Below are 22,981 nucleotides of genomic sequence, written 5' to 3'. Positions count from 1 at the left end.
TCATGTCAGTAAGATAAAAAGGGAGTAACAACAAGACCGAAACCTCTCCACTGCACAACCCTGCCTAGTCAGTAATATATACCAGGTAGTAACAACCAGACCGAGACCCCTCCACTGCACAACCCTGCCAAGTCAGTAAGACACCAGGGAGTAACACTCAGACCAAGACCCCTCCACTGCACAACCCTGCCAAGTCAGTAATATACCAGGGAGTAACACCCAGAATGAGACCCCTCCACTGCACAACCCTGCCAAGTCAGTAAGATACCAGGGGGTAACACCCAGACCAAGACCCCTCCACTGCACAACCCTGCCAAGTCAGTAAGATACCAGGGAGTAACACCTAGACGAGACCCCTCCACTGCACAACCCTGCCAAGTCAGTAATATACCAGGGAGTAACAACCAGACACAGACCCCTCCACTGCACAACCCTGCCAAGTCAGTAAGATACCAGGGAGTAACGACCAGACCGAGACCCCTACACTGCACAACCCTGCCAAATCATTAAGATACCAGGGAGTAACAACCAGACCGAGACCCCCCACTGCACAACCCTGCCAAGTCATTAAGATATCAGGGATTAACACCCAGACCGAGACCCCTCCACTGCACAACCCTGCCAAGTCAGTAAGATACCAGGGAGTAACACCTAGACGAGACCCCTGCACTGCACAACTTTGCCAAGTCAGTAATATACCAGGGAGAAACAACCATATGCAGACCCCTCCACTGTACAACCCTGCCAAGTCATTAAGATATCAGGGAGTAACACCCAGACCGAGACACCTCCACTGCACAACTCTGCCAATTCAGTAAGATACCAGGCAGTAATACTCAGACCGAGACCCCTCCACTGCACAACACTGCCAAGTCAGTAATATACCAGGGAGTGTTACCCAGACTGAGACCCTTCCACTGCACAACCCTGCCAAGTCAGTAAAATACCAGGGAATAACACGCAGACGAGACCCCTCCACGGTACAACCGTGCCAAGTGAGTAAGAAACCAGGGAGTAACACCGAGACCACTGCACTGCACAACCCTGCCAAGTCAGTAAATATACCAGGGAGTAATACCCAGACCGAGACCCTTCCACTTCACAACCCTGTCATGTCAGTAAGATAAAAAGGGAGTAACAACAAGACCGAGACCCCTCCACTGCACAACCCTGCCAGGTCAGTAATATACCAGGGAGTAACAACCAGACCGAGACCCCTCCACTGCACAACCATGCCTAGTCAGTAATATATACCAGGTAGTAACAACCAGACCGAGACCCCTCCACTGCACAACCCTGTCAAGTCATTAAAATACAAGGGAATAACACCCAGACGAGACCCCTCCACTGCATAACCCTGCCAAGTCAGTAAGACACCAGGGAGTAACACTCAGACCAAGACCCCTCCACTGCACAACCCTGCCAAGTCAGTAATATACCAGGGAGTAACACCCAGAATGAGACCCCTCCACTGCACAACCCTGCCAAGTCAGTAAGATACCAGGGGGTAACACCCAGACCGAGACCCCTCCACTGTACAACCCTGCCAAGTCAGTAAGATACCAGGGAGTAACACCTAGACGAGACCCCTGCACTGCACAACTTTGCCAAGTCAGTAATATTCCAGGGAGTAACAACCAGACACAGACCCCTCCACTGCACAACCCTGCCAAGTCAGTAAGATACCAGGGAGTAACGACCAGACCGAGACCCCTACACTGCACAACCCTGCCAAATCATTAAGATACCAGGGAGTAACAACAAGACCGAGACCCCCCACTGCACAACCCTGCCAAGTCAGTAAGATACCAGGGAGTAACAACAAGACCGAGACCCCACCACTGCACAACCCTGCCAAGTCAGTAAGATACCAGGGAGTAACAACAAGACTGAGACCCCTCCACTGCACAACACTGCCAAGTCAGTAATATACCATGGAGTAATACCCAGACCGAGACCCTTCCACTGCACATACCTGCCATGTCAGTAAAATACCAGGGAGTAACACCCAGACCAAGACCCTTCCACTGTACAACCCTGCCAAGTCAGTAATATACCAGGGAGTAATACCCAGACCGAGACCCTTCCACTGCACAACCCTGCCAGGTCAGTTAAATACCAGAGAATAACACCCAGACGAGACCCCTCCACTGCAAAACCATGCCAAGTCAGTAAGATACCAGGGAGTAACACCCAGACCGAGACCACTGCACTGCACAACCCTGCCAAGTCAGTAAGATGCCAGGGAGTAACACTCAGACGGAGACACCTCCACTGCACAACCCTGCCATGTCAGTAAGATACCAGGGAGTAACACCCAGAGCAAGACCCTTCCACTGTACAACCCTGCCATGTCAGTAGAATACCAGGGAATAACACCCAGACTACACCCCTCCACTGCACAACCGTTCAAAGTCAGTAAGAAACCAGGGAGTAACACCGAGACCACTGCCATGCACAACACTGCCAAGTCAGTAAGTTACCAGGGAGAAATACCCAGACCAAGACCCCTCCACTGCACAACCCTGCCAAGTCAGTAAGATACCAGGGAGTAACACCCAGACCAAGACCCCTCCACTGCTCAACCCTGCCAAGTCAGTAAGATACCAGGGAGTAACACCAAGACCAAGACCCCTCCACTGCACAACACTGCCATTTCAGTAAGATACCAGGGAGTAACACCCAGACCAAGACCCCTCCACTGCACAACCCTGCCAAGTCAGTAAGATACCAGGGAGTAACACCAAGACCAAGACCCCTCCACTGCACAACCCTGCCAAGTCAGTAAGATACCAAGGAGTAACACTCAGATGAAACCCCTCCACTGCACAACCCTGCCAAGTCAGTAAAATACCAGGGAATAATTATAACACCCAGACGAGACCCCTCCAATGCACAACCGTGCCAAGTCAGTAAGAAACCAGGTAGTAACACCCAGACCGAGACCACTGCACTGCACAACCCTGCCAAGTCAGTAAGATACCAAGGAGTAACACCCAGACCGAGACCCCTCCACTGCACAACTCTGCCAAGTCAGTAATATACCAGGGAGTAACACCCAGACTCAGACCCCTCCACTGCACAACCCTGCCAAGTCAGTAATATACCAGGGAGTAACACCCAGACTGAGACCCCTCCACTGCACAACCCTGCCAAGTCAGTAATATACCAGGGAGTAACACCCAGACTGAGACCCCTCCACTGCACAACCCTGCCAAGTCAGTAATATACCAGGGAGTAACAACAAGACCGAGACCCCTCCACTGCACAACCCTGCCAAGTCAGTAAGATACCAAGGAGTAACACTCAGACCGAGACCCCTCCACTGCACAACTCTGCCAAGTCAGTAAGATACCAGGGAGTAACAACAAGACCGAGACCCCTCCACTGCACAACCCTGCCAAGTCAGTAATATACCACGGAGTAACAACCAGACTGAGACCCCTCCACTGCTCATCCCTGCCAAGTCAGTAATATACCACGGAGTAACAACCAGACTGAGACCCTTCCACTGCACAACCCTGCCAAGTCAGTAATATACCAGGGAGTAACACCCAGACTGACACCCCTCCACTGCACAACACTGCCAAGTCAGTAATATACCAGGGAGTAACACCCAGACCGAGACCCCACCACTGCACAACCCTGCCAAGTCAGTAATATACCAGGGAGTAACACCAGACAGACACCCCTCCACTGCACAACCCTGCCAAGTCCGTAATATACCAGGGAGTAACACCCAGACCGAGACCCCACCACTGCACAACCCTGCCAAGTCAGTAATATACCAGGGAGTAACACCCAGACCGAGACCCTTTCACTGCACAACCCTGCCAAGTCAGTGATATACCAGGGAGTAACACCCAGACCGAGACCCTTTCACTGCACAACCCTGCCAAGTCAGTAATATACCAGGGAGTAACACCCAGACCGAGACCCCTCCACTGCACAACCCTGCCAAGTCAGTAATATACCAGGGAGTAACACCCAGACCGAGACCCCTCCACTGCTCATCCCTGCCAAGTCAGTAATATACCTGGGAGTAACAACCAGACCGAGACCCCTCCACTGCACAACCCTGCCAAGTCAGTAATATACCAGGGAGTAACAAGACCGAGACCCTCCACTGCACAACCCTGCCAAGTCAGTAATATACCAGGGAGTAACAACCAGACCGAGACCCCTCCACTGCTCATCCCTGCCAAGTCAGTAATATACCAGGGAGTAACAACCAGACCGAGACCCCTCCACTGCTCATCCCTGCCACGTCGGTAACATACTAGGGAGTAACACCCAGACCGAGACCCCTCCACTGCACAACCCTGCCAAGTCAGTAATATACCAGGGAGTAACAACCGGACCGAGACCCCTCCACTGCTCATCCCTGCCAAGTCAGTAATATACCAGGGAGTAACAACCAGACCGAGACCCCTCCACTGCTCATCCCTGCCACGTCAGTAACATACTAGGGAGTAACACCCAGACCGAGACCCCTCCACTGCTCATCCCTGCCAAGTCAGTAATATACCAGGGAGTAACAACCAGACTGAGACCCCTCCACTGCACAACCCTGCCAAGTCAGTAATATACCAGGGAGTAACAACCAGACCGAGACCCCTCCACTGCTCATCCCTGCCAAGTCAGTAATATACCAGGGAGTAACAACCAGACCGAGACCCCTCCACTGCTCATCCCTGCCACGTCAGTAACATACTAGGGAGTAACACCCAGACCGAGACCCCTCCACTGCACAACCCTGCCACGTCAGTAACATACTAGGTAGTAACACCCAGACTGAGACCCCTCCACTGCACAACCCTGCCAAGTCAGTAATATACCAGGGAGTAACAACCAGACTGAGACCCGTCCACTGCACAACCCAGCCAAGTCAGTAAGATACCAGGGAGTAACACTCAGACCGAGACCACTCCACTGCACAACCCTGCCAAGTCAGTAAGATACCAGGGAGTAACACTCAGACCGAGACCACTCCACTGCACAACCCTGCCAAGTCAGTAAGAGACCAGGGAGTAACACCCAGACCGAGACCCCTCCACTGCACAACCCTGCTAAGTCAGTAAGATACCAGGGAGTAACACCCAGACCAAGACCACTGCACTGCACATCCCTGCCAAGTCAGTAAGAGACCAGGCAGTAACACCCAAACCTAGACACCTCCACTGCTCATCCCTGCCACGTCAGTAACATACTAGGGAGTAACACCCAGACCGAGACCCCTCCACTGCACAACCCTGCCACGTCAGTAAGATACCAAGGAGTAACACCCAGATGAAACCCCTCCACTACACAACCCTGCCAAGTCAGGAAGATACCAGGGAGTAACAACCAGACCGAGACCCCTCCACTGTACATCCCTGCCACGTCCGTAACATACTAGGGAGTAACACCCAGACCGAGACCCCTCCACTGCACAACCCTGCCACGTCAGTAAGATACCAAGGAGTAACACCCAGATGAAACCCCTCCACTACACAACCCTGCCACGTCAGTAATATACCAGGGAGTAACAACCAGACCGAGACCCCTCCACTGCACAACCCTGCCAGGTCAGTAAGATACCAAGGAGTAACACCCAGATGAAACCCCTCCACTACACAACCCTGCCAAGTCAGGAAGATACCAGGGAGTAACAACCAGACCGAGACCCCTCCACTGCACAACCCTGCCACGTCAGTAACATACTAGGGAGTAACACCCAGACCGAGACCCCAAACAGCATATGATGCAAAGAAAAAAAGAGGTGCACCGAGGTGGCTGTATGACTAAGCTAAACGACACAAGTATGCGGCTCAAACACCTGGCCCATCAAGGAGTGGCACTGCAGTGGCAGACGGGATGGCAGATTTATCCTCCAAATTTTTGTTCTCCATTATTTTTCTCGAGTTATATAACAATATGCGGCACCACACAGGGCAAACCCTGTAAAATTACAGTACTTAGATTAAATATTAATAACCTCTTTATTGAATGTAATTTACAGCTCAGGACAGCACCACTGGACTGGACTTATACAGCAGCACTGGACTTATTGCAGCACGGGGCACCACCACTGTGACTGGACGGATGCAGCACAAGACAGCACCACTGGAGCAAAAGAGCAGGTCGCAACGTCACTTTCCCGCACAGACACTGAGGAGACACATTCTCTCTCTACACTCTCCAGGACTGGAGTGAAAATGGCGGCGTATTGTGGCTGTTTATATAGAACTGAAAACCAGCGGGAATCGGACAGCGGGATGATGACGTTTTGCCTCGTTCTGGTTTCCGAGTCAAATGGGAAGTCCCGAGCCGGTCTCAGATCTAGGCTCGGAGCATGAAGTCTCTGAGAACCGCACCCGCTCATCCCTAGCTTGGATACAGGCTACATGTAGGCTGTGACCACCTTCAAGCTTCCAAGTGCAAGTGCTTGACGGTACAGTTATGCTTTCAGGTTCAGCGTGAAAGGCTGCGGTGTTATTTCACAGACTCTTTCCCCAACACATTGCAAATGGCTTCAACTTTACAAAAATACAAGTCTCTAGTGGTGAAGTTTGTGCTTTGGGCCTAGCGCGGGGCAGCACCAGGGTTACTTGGGAAAGGTGGGAACCTTCCATAATATGTCTCTATACACACAGCAACTGGCTTTATTATTCCAACCGTATAAGAACGCCCGTAGGCAGAACAAACATCATATGATTGAGGGAAGCCAATAAGGAGAATAAACACACTGACATTTTCAGCTTTGTGAAATAACACAACCAGGTTTTGCCTTTGCAGGATAACTGTTACATAACTGACGGTTCCATCCAGCGAGCGATGTAACGTATAGCCACACAGTATGGCTTTGTAGTAACTGGCAGCGCCAATCAGATGACAATGAAACTATAGAGTTACATTAAGGAGACATTAAACTCACAGTATATAACCAGAAAGATGGACCCCGGTGATGCCTCTTCCTCCCAGGGACAGGCTTAGGGGAAGGCGGCTCTCCTCCACTCCAGCAAGCAGCAGGTGAGCAGGGTCCTCAGCCTCTGTGACTCTCCCCGTATGGCTTCTCACTACTTTTTCAGGTTTTGTGTTTTGGTTTTGGGTACGGTTCCGCGGCCGTGTTTTGGGTTCGAACGCGTTTTGGCAAAACCTCACTGAATTTTTTTTGTCGGATTCGGGTGTGTTTTTGATTCGGGTGTTTTTTTAAAAAAAAACTAAAAAACAGCTTAAATCATAGAATTTGGGGGTCATTTTGATCCCAAAGTATTATTAACCTCAATAAGCATAATTTCCACTCATTTTCAGTCTATTCTGAACACCTCACACCTCACAATATTATTTTTAGTCCTAAAATTTGCACCGAGGTCGCTGGATGACTAAGCTCAGCGACCCAAGTGGCCGACACAAACACCTGGCCCATCTAGGAGTGGCACTGCAGTATCACGCAGGATGGCCCTTCCAAAAAACACCCCCCAAACAGCACATGACGCAAAGAAAAAAAGAGGCACAATTAGGTAGCTGTGTGACTAAGATAAGCGACCCAAGTGGCCGACACAAACACCTGGCCCATCTAGGAGTGGCACTGCAGTGTCACGCAGGATGGCCCTTCCAAAAAACACCCCCCAAACAGCACATGACGCAAAGAAAAAAAGAGGCACAATGAGGTAGCTGTGTGACTAAGATAAGCGACCCAAGTGGCCGACACAAACACCTGGCCCATCTAGGAGTGGCACTGCAGTGTCACGCAGGATGGCCCTTCCAAAAAACACCCCCCAAACAGCACATGACGCAAAGAAAAAAAGAGGCGCAATGAGGTAGCTGTGTGACTAAGATAAGCGACCCAAGTGGCCGACACAAACACCTGGCCCATCTAGGAGTGTCACTGCAGTGTCACGCAGGATGGCCCTTCCAAAAAACACGCCCCAAACAGCACATGACGCAAAGAAAAAAAGAGGCGCAATGAGGTAGCTGTGTGACTAAGATAAGCGACCCAAGTGGCCGACACAAACACCTGGCCCATCTAGGAGTGGCACTGCAGTGTCACGCAGGATGGCCCTTCCAAAAAACACCCCCCAAACAGCACATGACGCAAAGAAAAAAAAGAGGCGCAATGAGGTAGCTGTGTGACTAAGATAAGCGACCCAAGTGGCCGAAACAAACACCTGGCCCATCTAGGAGTGGCACTGCAGTGTCACGTAGGATGGCCCTTCCAAAAAACACTTCCCAAACAGCACATGACGCAAAGAAAAAAAGAGGCGCAATGAGGTAGCTGTGTGACTAAGCTCAGCGACCCAAGTGGCCGACACAAACACCTGGCCCATTTAGTAGTGGCACTGCAGTGTCACGCAGGATGGCCCTTCCAAAAAACACTCCCCAAACAGCACATGACGCAAAGAAAAAAAGAGGCGCAATGAGGTAGCTGTGTGACTAAGCTAACCGACCCTAGTGGCCGACACAAACACCTGGCCCATCTAGGAGTGGCACTGCAGTGTCAGGCCAGATGGCCCTTCCAAAAAATACTCCCCAAACAGCACATGACGCAAAGAAGAAAAAAAAGAGGCGCAATGAGGTAGCTGTGTGACTAAGATAAGTGACCCTAGTGGCCGACACAAACACCTGGCCCATCTAGGAGTGGCACTGCAGTGTCACGCAGGATGGCCCTTCCAAAAAATACTCCCCAAACAGCACATGACGCAAAGAAGAAAAATAAGCGGCGCAATGAGGTAGCTGTGTAACTAAGATAAGCGACCCTAGTGGCCGACACAAACACCTGGCCCATCTAGGAGTGGCACTGCAGTGTCACGCAGGATGGCCCTTCCAAAAAACACTCCCCAAACAGCACATGACGCAAAGAAAAATGAAAGAAAAAAGAGGTGCAAGATGGAATTGTCCTTGGGCCCTCCCACCCACCCTTATGTTGTATAAACAGGACATGCACACTTTAACCAACCCATCATTTCAGTGACAGGGTCTGCCACACGACTGTGACTGAAATGACGGGTTGGTTTGGACCCCCACCAAAAAAGAAGCAATTAATCTCTCCTTGCACAAACTGGCTCTACAGAGGCAAGATGTCCACCTCATCATCATCCTCCGATTCATCACCGTGTACATCCCCCTCCTCACAGATTATCAATTCGTCCCCACTGGAATCCACCATCACAGCTCCCTGTGTACTTTGTGGAGGCAATTGCTGCTGGTGAATGTCTCCATGGAGGAATTGATTATAATTCATTTTAATGAACATCATCTTCTCCACATTTTCTGGAAGTAACCTCGTACGCCGATTGCTGACAAGGTGAGCGGCGGCACTAAACACTCTTTCGGAGTACACACTTGTGGGAGGGCAACTTAGGTAGAATAAAGCCAGTTTGTGCAAGGGCCTCCAAATTGCCTCTTTTTCCTGCCAGTATACGTACGGACTGTCTGACGTGCCTACTTGGATGCGGTCACTCATATAATCCTCCACCATTCTTTCAATGGTGAGAGAATCATATGCAGTGACAGTAGACGACATGTCCGTAATCGTTGTCAGGTCCTTCAGTCCGGACCAGATGTCAGCATCAGCAGTCGCTCCAGACTGCCCTGCATCACCGCCAGCGGGTGGGCTCGGAATTCTGAGCCTTTTACTCGCACCCCCAGTTGCGGGAGAATGTGAAGGAGGAGATGTTGACAGGTCGCGTTCCGCTTGACTTGACAATTTTCTCACCAGCAGGTCTTTGAACCCCAGCAGACTTGTGTCTGCCGGAAAGAGAGATCCAAGGTAGGTTTTAAATCTAGGATCGAGCACGGTGGCCAAAATGTAGTGCTCTGATTTCAACAGATTGACCACCCGTGAATCCTTGTTAAGCGAATTAAGGACTCCATCCACAAGTCCCACATGCCTAGCGGAATCGCTCCGTGTTAGCTCCTCCTTCAATGTCTCCAGCTTCTTCTGCAAAAGCCTGATGAGGGGAATGACCTGACTCAGGCTGGCAGTGTCTGAACTGACTTCACGTGTGGCAAGTTCAAAAGTTTGCAGAACCTTGCACAACGTTGAAATCATTCTCCACTGCGCTTGAGACAGGTGCATTCCACCTCCTATATCGTGGTCAGTTGTATAGGCTTGAATGGCCTTTCGCTGCTCCTCCAACCTCTGAAGCATATAGAGGGTTGAATTCCACCTCGTTACCACTTCTTGCTTCAGATGATGGCAGGGCAGGTTCAGGCGTTTTTGGTGTTGCTCCAGTCTTCTGTACGTGGTGCCTGTACGCCGAAAGTGTCCCGCAATTCTTCTGGCCACCGACAGCATCTCTTGCATGCCCCTGTCGTTTTTTAAATAATTCTGCACCACCAAATTCAAGGTATGTGCAAAACATGGGACGTGCTGGAATTTGCCCAGATTTAATGCACACACAATATTGCTGGCGTTGTCCGATGCCACAAATCCACAGGAGAGTCCAATTGGGGTAAGCCATTCTGCGATGATCTTCCTCAGTTGCCGTAAGAGGTTTTCAGCTGTGTGCGTATTCTGGAAAGCGGTGATACAAAGCGTAGCCTGCCTAGGAAAGAGTTGGCATTTGCGAGATGCTGCTACTGGTGCCGCCGCTGCTGTTCTTGCGGCGGGAGTCAATACATCTACCCAGTGGGCTGTCACAGTCATATAGTCCTGAGTCTGCCCTGCTCCACTTGTCCACATGTCCGTGGTTAAGTGGACATTGGGTACAACTGCATTTTTTAGGACACTGGTGAGTATTTTTCTGAGGTCTGTGTACATTTTCGGTATCGCCTGCCTAGAGAAATGGAACCTAGATGGTATTTGGTACCGGGGACACAGTACCTCAAACAAGTCTATAGTTGGCTCTGCAGTAATGATGGATACCGGAACCACGTTTCTCACCGCCCAGGATGCCAAGGCCTCAGTTATCCGCTTTGCAGCAGGATGACTGCTGTGATATTTCATCTTCCTCGCAAAGGACTGTTGGACAGTTAATTGCTTGGTGGAAGTAGTAAAAGTGGTCTTACGACTTCCCCTCTGGGATGACCATCGACTCCCAGCAGCAGCAACAGCAGCGCCAGCAGCAGTAGGCGTTACACTCAAGGATGCATCGGAGGAATCCCAGGCAGGAGAGGACTCGTCAGAATTGCCAGTGACATGGCCTGCAGGACTATTGGCATTCCTGGGGAAGGAGGAAATTGACACTGAGGGAGTTGGTGGGGTGGTTTGCGTGAGCTTGGTTACAAGAGGAAGGGATTTACTGGTCAGTGGACTGCTTCCGTTGTCGCCCAAAGTTTTTGAACTTGTCACTGACTTATGATGAATGCGCTGCAGGTGACGTATAAGGGAGGATGTTCCGAGGTGGTTAACGTCCTTACCCCTACTTATTACAGCTTGACAAAGGCAACACACGGCTTGACACCTGTTGTCCGCATTTCTGTTGAAATACTTCCACACCGAAGAGCTGATTTTTTTGGTATTTTCACCAGGCATGTCAATGGCCATATTCCTCCCACGGACAACAGGTGTCTCCCTCCGGTGCCTGACTTAAACAAACCACCTCACCATCAGAATCCTCCTTGTCAATTTCCTCCCCAGCGCCAGCAACACCCATATCCTCCTCATCCTGGTGTACTTCAACACTGACATTTTCATTCTGACTATCAGGAACTGGACTGCGGGTGCTCCTTCCAGCACTTGCAGGGGGCATGCAAATGGTGGAAGGCGCATGCTCTTCACGTCCAGTGTTGGGAAGGTCAGGCATCGCAACCGACACAATTGGACTCTCCTTGTGGATTTGTGATTTCGAAGAACGCACAGTTCTTTGCTGTGCTTTTGCCAGCTTAAGTCTTTTCATTTTTCTAGCAAGAGGCTGAGTGCTTCCATCCTCATGTGAAGCTGAACCACTAGCCATGAACATAGGCCAGGGCCTCAGCCGTTTCTTGCCACTCCGTGTGGTAAATGGCATATTGGCAAGTTTACGCTTCTACTCCGACGATTTTATTTTAGATTTTTGAGTCCTTTTTTTACTGATATTTTGTGTTTTGGATTTTACATGCTCTGTACTATGACATTGGGCATCGGCCTTGGCAGATGACGTTGATGGAATTTCATCGTCTCGGCCATGACTAGTGGCAGCAGCTTCAGCACGAGGTGGAAGTGGATCTTGATCTTTCCCTATTTTTGGAACCTCAACATTTTTGTTCTCCATATTTTAATAGGCACAACTAAAAGGCACATCAGGTAAACAATGGAGATGGATGGATACTAGTATACTTATGGATGACGAGTGACTGACGACACAGAGGTAGCTACAGCCGTGGACTACCTTACTGCGTCTGCTAGTATAGAGATGATAATGATATAAAAAATATATATATATCACTACTGCAGGTATATATAATATAATATAATGACGGACCTGCTGGACACTGTCAGCAGACTCCTAAACTACTAGTATGAAGAAGATAGAAAAAAAAACCCACCACAGGTAGGTATACAATTATGGACGAGCACTGACGACACAGAGGTAGCTACAGCCGTGGACTACCGTACTGCGTCTGCTAGTATAGAGATGATAATGATATAAAAAATATATATATACCACTACTGCAGGTATATATAATATAATGACGGACCTGCTGGACACTGTCAGCAGACTCCTAAACTACTAGTATGAAGAAGATAGAAAAAAAAAACCCCACCACAGGTAGGTATACAATTATGGACGAGCACTGACGACACAGAGGTAGCTACAGCCGTGGACTACCGTACTGCGTCTGCTAGTATAGAGATGATAATGATATAAAATATATATATATATATCACTACTGCAGGTATATATAATATAATGACGGACCTGCTGGACACTGTCAGCAGACTCCTAAACTACTAGTATGAAGAAGATAGAAAAAAAAAACCCACCACAGGTAGGTATACAATTATGGACGAGCACTGACGACACAGAGGTAGCTACAGCCGTGGACTACCGTACCGCGTCTGCTAGTATAGAGATGATAATGATATAAAAAATATATATATATCACTACTGCAGGTATATATAATATAATGACGGACCTGCTGGACACTGTCAGCAGACTCCTAAACTACTAGTATGAAGAAGATAGAAAAAAAAACCCCACCACAGGTAGGTATACAATTATGGACGAGCACTGACGACACAGAGGTAGCCACAGCCGTGGACTACCGTACTGCGTCTGCTAATATAGAGATGATAAAGATGATAGAGATAAACAAAAAAAATATAACACTACTGCAGGTAAATATTTATATAATATAATGAATGACGGACCTGCTGGACACTGTCAGCAGAATGCGTTTATAGAATAAAAAAAAAAAAACACCACAGGAGTGTTTAACTTTTTCAGGCAGACAATATACTGGTGGTCACTGGTCAGTCACACTGGCAGCAAAAGGGTGCACTGTACTCCTGCTATAACTGCACCCCAGTCTCCCCCACAATTAAGCTGTGTGAGCAGTGAGCACTCAGCACAGTCAGATATACATAGATGATATTATCATGCAGCACACTGAGGCTGAGCACAGATATGGTATGTGACTGTGTATCGTTTTTTTTCAGGCAGAGAACGGATTATATTAAATAATAAATAAAACTGGTGGTGGTCACTAGTAACTATCAGCAAAACTCTGCACTCTGAGTACTCCTAATGCTCCCCAAAATTACTAAGTTAGTAGTAAATCAACTCAAGTGTCTCTATCTATTCTAACGGAGAGGACGCCAGCCACGTCCTCTCCCTATCAATCTCAATGCACGTGTGAAAATGGCGGCGACGCGCGGCTCCTTATATAGAATCCGAGTCTCGCGATAGAATACGAGCCTCGCGAGAATCCGACAGCGGGATGATGACGTTCGGGCGCGCTCGGGTTAACCGAGCAAGGCGGGAAGATCCGAGTCTGCATCGGACCCGTGTAAATAGGCTGAAGTTCGGGGGGGTTCGGATTCCGAGGAACCGAACCCGCTCATCTCTAGTGAAAATTAGAGATGTGCACTTGAAATTTTTCGGGTTTTGTGTTTTGGTTTTGGGTTCGGTTCCGCAGCCGTGTTTTGGGTTCGACCGCGTTTTGGCAAAACATCACCGAATTTTTTTTGTCGGATTCGGGTGTGTTTTGGATTCGGGTGTTTTTTTCAAAAAACACTAAAAAACAGCTTAAATCATAGAATTTGGGGGTCATTTTGACCCCAAAGTATTATTAACCTCAAAAACCATAATTTCCACTCATTTTCAGTCTATTCTGAATACCTCACACCTCACAATATTATTTTTAGTCCTAAAATTTGCACCGAGGTCGCTGGATGACTAAGCTAAGCGACCCTAGTGGCCGACACAAACACCTGGCCCATCAAGGAGTGGCACTGCAGTGTCACGCAGGATGGCCCTTCCAAAAAACACTCCCCAAACAGCACATGATGCAAAGAAAAAAAGAGGCGCAATGAGGTAGCTGTGTGAGTAAGATAAGCGACCCTAGTGGCCGACACAAACACCTGGCCCATCTAGGAGTGGCACTGCAGTGTCACGCAGGATGGCCCTTCCAAAAAACACTCCCCAAACAGCACATGACGCAAAGAAAAAAAGAGGTGCAATGAGGTAGCTGTGTGAGTAAGATAAGCGACCCTAGTGGCCGACACAAACACCTGGCCCATCTAGGAGTGGCACTGCAGTGTCACGCAGGATGGCCCTTCCAAAAAACACTCCCCAAACAGCACATGACGCAAAGAAAAAAAGAGGCGCAATGAGGTAGCTGTGTGAGTAAGATAAGCGACCCTAGTGGCCGACACAAACACCTGGCCCATCTAGGAGTGGCACTGCAGTGTCACGCATGATGGCCCTTCCAAAAAACACTCCCCAAACAGCACATGACGCAAAGAAAAAAAGTGGCGCAATGAGGTAGCTGTGTGAGTTAGATAAGCGACCCTAGTGGCCGACACAAACACCTGGCCCATCTAGGAGTGGCACTGCAGTGTCACGCAGGATGGCCCTTCCAAAAAACACTCCCCAAACAGCACATGACGCAAAGAAGAAAAAAAGAAAAAAGAGGTGCAAGATGGAATTGTCCTTTGGCCCTCCCACCCACCCTTATGTTGTATAAACAGGACATGCACACTTTAACCAACCCATCATTTCAGTGACAGGGTCTGCCACACGACTGTGACTGAAATGACGGGTTGGTTTGTACCCCCACCAAAAAAGAAGCAATTAATCTCTCCTTGCACAAACTGGCTCTACAGAGGCAAGATGTCCACCTCATCATCATCCTCCGATATATCACCATGTACATCCCCCTCCTCACAGATTATCAATTCGTCCCCACTGGAATCCACCATCTCAGCTACCTGTGTACTTTGTGGAGGCAATTGCTGCTGGTCAATGTCTCCACGGAGGAATTGATTATAATTCATTTTAATGAACATCATCTTCTCCACATTTTCTGGAAGTAACCTCGTACGCTGATTGCTGACAAGGTGAGCGGCGGCACTAAACACTCTTTCGGAGTACACACTTGTGGGAGGGCAACTTAGGTAGAATAAAGCCAGTTTGTGCAAGGGCCTCCAAATTGCCTCTTTTTCCTGCAAGTTCAAAGGGCAGCTGAACCTTGCACAACGTTGAAAGCATTCTCCACTGCGCTTGAGACAGGTGCATTCCACCTCCTATATCGTGCTGAATTGTATAGGCTTGAATGGCCTTTTGCTGCTCCTCCAACCTCTGAAGCATATATAGGGTTGAATTCCACCTCGTTACCACTTCTTGCTTCAGATGATGGCAGGGCAGGTTCAGGCGTTTTTGGTGTTGCTCCAGTCTTCTGTACGTGGTGCCTGTACGCCGAAAGTGTCCCGCAATTCTTCTGCCCACCGACAGCATCTCTTGCACGCCCCTGTCGTTTTTAAAAAAATTCTGCACCACCAAATTCAAGGTATGTGCAAAACATGGGACGTGCTGGAATTTGCCCATATTTAATGCACACACAATATTGCTGGCGTTGTCCGATGCCACAAATCCACAGGAGAGTCCAATTGGGGTAAGCCATTCCGCGATGATCTTCCTCAGTTGCCGTAAGAGGTTTTCAGCTGTGTGCGTATTCTGGAAACCGGTGATACAAAGCGTAGCCTGCCTAGGAAAGAGTTGGCGTTTGCGAGATGCTGCTACTGGTGCCGCCGCTGCTGTTCTTGCGGCGGGAGTCCATACATCTACCCAGTGGGCTGTCACAGTCATATAGTCCTGACCCTGCCCTGCTCCACTTGTCCACATGTCCGTGGTTAAGTGGACATTGGGTACAACTGCATTTTTTAGGACACTGGTGAGTCTTTTTCTGACGTCTGTGTACATTCTCGGTATCGCCTGCCTAGAGAAGTGGAACCTAGATGGTATTTGGTAACGGGGGCACACTACCTCAAGAAATTGTCTAGTTCCCTGTGAACTAACGTCGGATACCGGACGCACGTCTAACACCAACATAGTTGTCAAGGCCTCAGTTATCCGCTTTGCAGCAGGATGACTGCTGTGATATTTCATCTTCCTCGCAAAGGACTGTTGGACAGTCAATTGCTTACTGGAAGTAGTACAAGTGGTCTTCCGACTTCCCCTCTGGGATGACCATCGACTCCCAGCAGCAACAACAGCAGCGCCAGCAGCAGTAGGCGTTACACGCAAGGATGCATCGGAGGAATCCCAGGCAGGAGAAGAATCGTCAGAATTGCCAGTGACATGGCCTGCAGGACTATTGGCATTCCTGGGTAAGGAGGAAATTGACACTGAGGGAGTTGGTGGTGTGGTTTGCGTGAGCTTGGTTACAAGAGGAAGAGATTTACTGGTCAGTGGACTGCTTCTGCTGTCGCCCAAAGTTTTTGAACTTGTCACTGACTTATGATGAATGCGCTGCAGGTGACGTATAAGGGAGGATGTTCCGAGGTGGTTAACGTCCTTACCCCTACTTATTACAGCTTGACAAAGGCAACACACGGCTTGACAAATGTTGTCCGCATTTCTGTTTAAATACTTCCACACCGAAGAGCTGATTTTTTTGGTATTTTCACCAGGCATGTCAACGGCCATATTCCTCCCACGGACAACAGGTGTCTCCCCGGGTGCCTGACTTAAACAAACCACCTCACCATCAGAATCCTCCTTGTCAATTTCCTCCCCAGCGCCAGCAACACCCATATCCTCCTCATCCTGGTGTACTTCAACACTGACATCTTCAATCTGACTATCAGGAACTGGACTGCGGGTGCTCCTTCCAGCACTTGCAGGGGGCGTGCAAATGGTGGAAGGCGCATGCTCTTCCCGTCCAGTGTTGGGAAGGTCAGGCATCGCAACCGACACAATTGGACTCTCCTTGGGGATTTGTGATTTGGAAGAACGCACAGTTCTTTGCTGTGCTTTTGCCAGCTTAAGTCTTTTCTTTTTTCTAGCGAGAGGATGAGTGCTTCCATCCTCATGTGAAGCTGAACCACTAGCCATGAACGTAGGCCAGGGCCTCAGCCGTTCCTTGCCACTCCGTGTCGTAAATGGCATATTGGCAAGTTTACGCTTCTCCTCAGACGCTTTTAATTTTGATTTTTGAGGCATTTTACTGATCTTTTGTGTTTTGGATTTTACATGCTCTGTACTATGACATTGGGCATCGGCCTTGGCAGACGACGTTGATGGCATTTCATCGTCTCGGCCATGACTAGTGGCAGCAGCTTCAGCACGAGGTGGAAGTGGATCTTGATCTTTCCCTTTAACCTCCACATTTTTGTTCTCCATTTTTTTATGTGTGGAATTATATGCCAGTATCAATAGCAATGGCCTACTACTATATTTACTGCGCACAACTAAAAGGCACCACAGGTATACAATGTAGATGGATGGATATTAGTATACTTAATGGATGACGAGTGACGACACAGAGGTAGGTACAGCAGTGGCCTACCGTACTGCTATATACAGTATAATGGACCTGGTGGACACTGTCAGCAGACTGCTAAACTACTAGTATAAAAAAAAAGCCACCACAGGTATACAATGTAGATGGATGGATGGATAGTATACTTAATGGATGACGAGTGACGACACAGAGGTAGGTACAGCAGTGGCCTACCGCACTGCTATATACAGTATAATGGACCTGGTGGACACTGTCAGCAGACTGCTAAACTACTAGTATAAAAAAAGCCACCACAGGTATACAATGTAGATGGATGGATAGTATACTTAATGGATGACGAGTGACGACACAGAGGTAGGTACAGCAGTGGCCTACCGTACTGCTATATACAGTATAATGGACCTGGTGGACATTGTCAGCAGACTGCTAAACTACTAGTATAAAAAAAAAGCCACCACAGGTATACAATGTAGATGGATGGATAGTATACTTAATGGATGACGAGTGACGACACAGAGGTAGGTACAGCAGTTGCCTACTGTACTGCTATATACAGTATAATGGACCTGGAGGACACTGTCAGCAGACTGCTAAACTACTAGTATAAAAAAAAAGCCGCCACAGGTATACAATGTAGATGGATGGATAGTATACTTTATGGATGACGAGTGACGACACAGAGGTAGGTACAGCAGTGGCCTACCGTACTGCTATATACAGTATAATGGACCTGGTGGACACTGTCAGCAAACTGCTAAAAAACTACTAGTATAAAAAAAAGCCACAGGAGTGTTTTTCAGGCAGACAAACGTATACTGGTGGTCACTGTCGGCAAAACTCTGCACTGTACTCCTGCTATAGCTGCTCCCCAGTCCCCACAATTAAGCAGTGTGAGCACTCAGCACAGATATATCATGCTGCACACTGAGCACAGATATGGTATGGAGCGTTTTTTTCAGGCAGAGAAGAGAAAATGGATAAAAAACTGGTGGTCACTATCAGCAAAACTCTGCACTGTAGTGTACTCCTCCTAACAGCTGCTCCCCAATCCTCCCCACAATAGTAAAATAAACAAGCAAAAAAGCAATCAGATCAACTGTCTCCTCTCGTATATAAACGGAGAGGACGCCAGCCACCTCCTCTCCCTATCAATCTCAATGCACGTGTGAAAATGGCGGCGACGCGCGGCTGCTTATATAGAATCCGAATCTCGCGAGAATCCGACAGCGGGATGATGACGTTCGGGCGCGCACGGGTTAGCCGAGCAAGGCGGGAGGACCCGAGTCTGCTCGGACCTGTGTAAAAAAAGGTAAAGCTCGGGTGGGTTCGGTTTCACGGAAACCGAACCCGCTCATCACTAGTTTATAGTATTATAGTATACCCCTCCCCCCCTCTTCTATGCCTCTCTATGTTTATAGTATTATAGTATACCCCTCCCCCTATTCTATGCCTCTCTATGTTTATAGTATTATAGTATACATCTCCACCCTATTCTATGCCTCTCTATGTTTATAGTAATATGGTATACCCCTCCCCCCCTATTCTATGCCTCTCTATGTTTATAGTATTATAGTATACCCCTCCCCCTATTCTATTCCTCTCCATGTTTATAGTATTATAGTATACCTCTCCAACCCTATTCTATGCCTCTCTATGTTTATAGTATTATAGTATACCCCTCCTCCTATTCTATGCCTCTCTATGTTTATAGTATTATAGTATACCCCTCCACCCCTATTCTATGCCTCTCTATGTTTATAGTATTATAGTATACCCCCCCTCCCCTATTCTATGCCTCTCTATGTTTATAGTATTATAGTATACCCCTACCCCCCTGTTCTATGCCTCTCTATGTTTATAGTATTATAGTATACCCCTCCACCCCCTATTCTATGCCTCTCTATGTTTATAGTAATATGGTATACCCCTCCCCCCCTATTCTATGCCTCTCTATGTTTATAGTATTATAGTATACCCCTCCCCCCTATTCTATGCCTCTCTATGTTTATAGTATTATAGTATACCCCTCCCCCTATTCTGTGCCTCTCTATGTTTATAGTATTATAGTATACCCCTCCCCCTATTCTATGCCTCTCCATGTTTATAGTATTATAGTATACCCCTCCCCCTATTCTATGCCTCTCTATGTTTATAGTATTATAGTATACCCCTCCCCCTATTCTATGCCTCTCCATGTTTATAGTATTATAGTATACCCCTCCCCCCTATTCTATGCCTCTCTATGTTTATAGTATTATAGTATACCCCCTCCCCTTATTCTATGCCTCTCTATGTTTATAGTATTATAGTATACCCCTCCACCCCTATTCTGTGCCTCTCTATGTTTATAGTATTATAGTATACCCCTCCACCCCTATTCTATGCCTCTCTATGTTTATAGTATTATAGTATACCCCCTCCCCCTATTCTATGCCTCTCCATGTTTATAGTATTATAGTATACCCTCTCCCCCTATTCTATGCCTCTCTATATTTAAAGTATTATAGTATACCCCTCCACCCCTATGCTATGCCTCTCTATGTTTATAGTATTATAGTATACCCCCCTCCCCTCTTCTATGCCTCTCTATGTTTATAGTATTATAGTATACCCCTCCACCCCTATTCTATGCCTCTCTATGTTTATAGTATTATAGTATACCCCTCCCCCTATTCTATGCCTCTCTATGTTTATAGTATTATAGTATACCCCTCCACCCCTATTCTATGCCTCTCTATGTTTATAGTATTATAGTATACCCCTCCACCCCTATTCTATGCCTCTCTATGTTTATAGTATTATAGTATACCCCTCCCCCTATTCTATGCCTCTCTATGTTTATAGTATTATAGTATACCCCTCCACCCCTATTCTATGCCTCTCTATGTTTATAGTATTATAGTATACCCCTCCCCCTATTCTATGCCTCTCTATGTTTATAGTATTATAGTATACCCCTCCACCCCTATTCTATGCCTCTCTATGTTTATAGTATTATAGTATACCCCTCCACCCTTATTCTATGCCTCTCTATGTTTATAGTATTATAGTATACCCCCTCCCCCTATTCTATGCCTCTCTATGTTTATAGTATTATAGTATACCCCCCCACCCCTATTCTATGCCTCTCCATGTTTATAGTATTATAGTATACCCCTCCACCCCTATTCTATGCCTCTCTATGTTTATAGTATTATAGTATACCCCCTCCCCCTATTCTATGCCTCTCTATGTTTATAGTATTATAGTATACCCCCCCACCCCTATTCTATGCCTCTCCATGTTTATAGTATTATAGTATACCCCCTCCCCCTATTCTATGCCTCTCTATGTTTATAGTATTATAGCATACCCCCCCACCCCTATTCTATGCCTCTCCAGGTTTATAGTATTATAGTATACCCCTCCACCCCTATTCTATGCCTCTCTATGTTTATAGTATTATAGTATACCCCTCCACCCCTATTCTATGCCTCTTTATGTTTATAGTATTATAGTATACACCCCTCCACCCCTATTCTATGCCTCTCTATGTTTATAGTATTATAGTATACACCCCTCCACCCCTATTCTATGCCTCTCTATGTTTATAGTATTATAGTATACCCCTCCCCCTATTCTATGTCTCTCTATGTTTATAGTATTATAGTATACACCCCTCCACCCCTATTCTATGCCTCTCTATGTTTATAGTATTATAGTATACACCCCTCCACCCCTATTCTATGCATCTCTATGTTTATAGTATTATAGTATACCCCTCCCCCCTCTTCTATGCCTCTCCATGTTTATAGTATTATAGTATACCCCCCTCCCCCTATTCTATGCCTCTCCATGTTTATAGTATTATAGTATACACCCCTCCACCCCTATTCTATGCCTCTCTATGTTTATAGTATTATAGTATACCCCTCCCCCTATTCTATGCCTCTCTATGTTTATAGTATTATAGTATACCCCTCCCCCTATTCTATGCCTCTCTATGTTTATAGTATTATAGTATACCCCCCCTCCCCTATTCTATACCTCTCTATGTTTATAGTATTATAGTATACCCCTCCACCCCTATTCTATGCCTCTCTATGTTTATAGTATTATAGTATACCCCCTCTCCCCCTATTCTATGCCTCTCCATGTTTATAGTATTGTAGTATACCCCTCGTCCCCCTATTCTATGCCTCTCTATGTTTATAGTATTATAGTATACCCCTCCCCCCTATTCTATGCCTCTCCATGTTTATAGTATTATAGTATACCCCTCCACCCCTATTCTATGCCTCTCTATGTTTATAGTAATATAGTATACCCCCCTCCCCCTATTCTATGCCTCTCTATGTTTATAGTATTATAGTATACCCCTCCCCCCTATTCTATGCCTCTCTATGTTTATAGTATTATAGTATACCCCTCCACCCCTATTCTATGGCTCTCTATGTTTATAGTATTATAGTATACCCCCCTCCCCCTATTCTATGCCTCCCTATGTTTATAGTATTATAGTATACCCCTCCCCCTATTCTATGCCTCTCTATGTTTATAGTATTATAGTATACCCCTCCACCCCTATTCTATGCCTCTCCATGTTTATAGTATTATAGTATACCCCCTCCCCCCTATTCTATGCCTCTCTATGTTTATAGTATTATAGTATACCCCTCCCCCCCTATTCTATGCCTCTCTATGTTTATAGTATTATAGTATACCCCTCCCTCTATTCTATGCCTCTCCATGTTTATAGCATTATAGTATACCCCCTCTCCCCCTATTCTATGCCTCTCCATGTTTATAGTATTGTAGTATACCCCTCCCCCCCTATTCTATGCCTCTCTATGTTTATAGTATTATAGTATACCCCTCCACCCCTATTCTATGCCTCTCTATGTTTATAGTATTATAGTATACATCTCCACCCTATTCTATGCCTCTCTATGTTTATAGTATTATAGTATACCCCCCCCTATTCTATGCCTCTCTATGTTTATAGTATTATAGTATACACCCCTCCACCCCTATTCTATGCCTCTCTATGTTTATAATATTATAGTATACCCCTTCTCCCCCTATTCTATGCCTCTCCATGTTTATAGTATTATAGTATACCCCCCTCCC

This window comes from Pseudophryne corroboree, chromosome 4 (assembly GCF_028390025.1).
Source record: "Pseudophryne corroboree isolate aPseCor3 chromosome 4, aPseCor3.hap2, whole genome shotgun sequence".
Lineage (NCBI taxonomy): Eukaryota > Metazoa > Chordata > Amphibia > Anura > Myobatrachidae > Pseudophryne > Pseudophryne corroboree.
The sequence above is the reverse complement of the archived record's forward strand: the minus strand, read 5'-3'. Positions refer to the sequence as shown.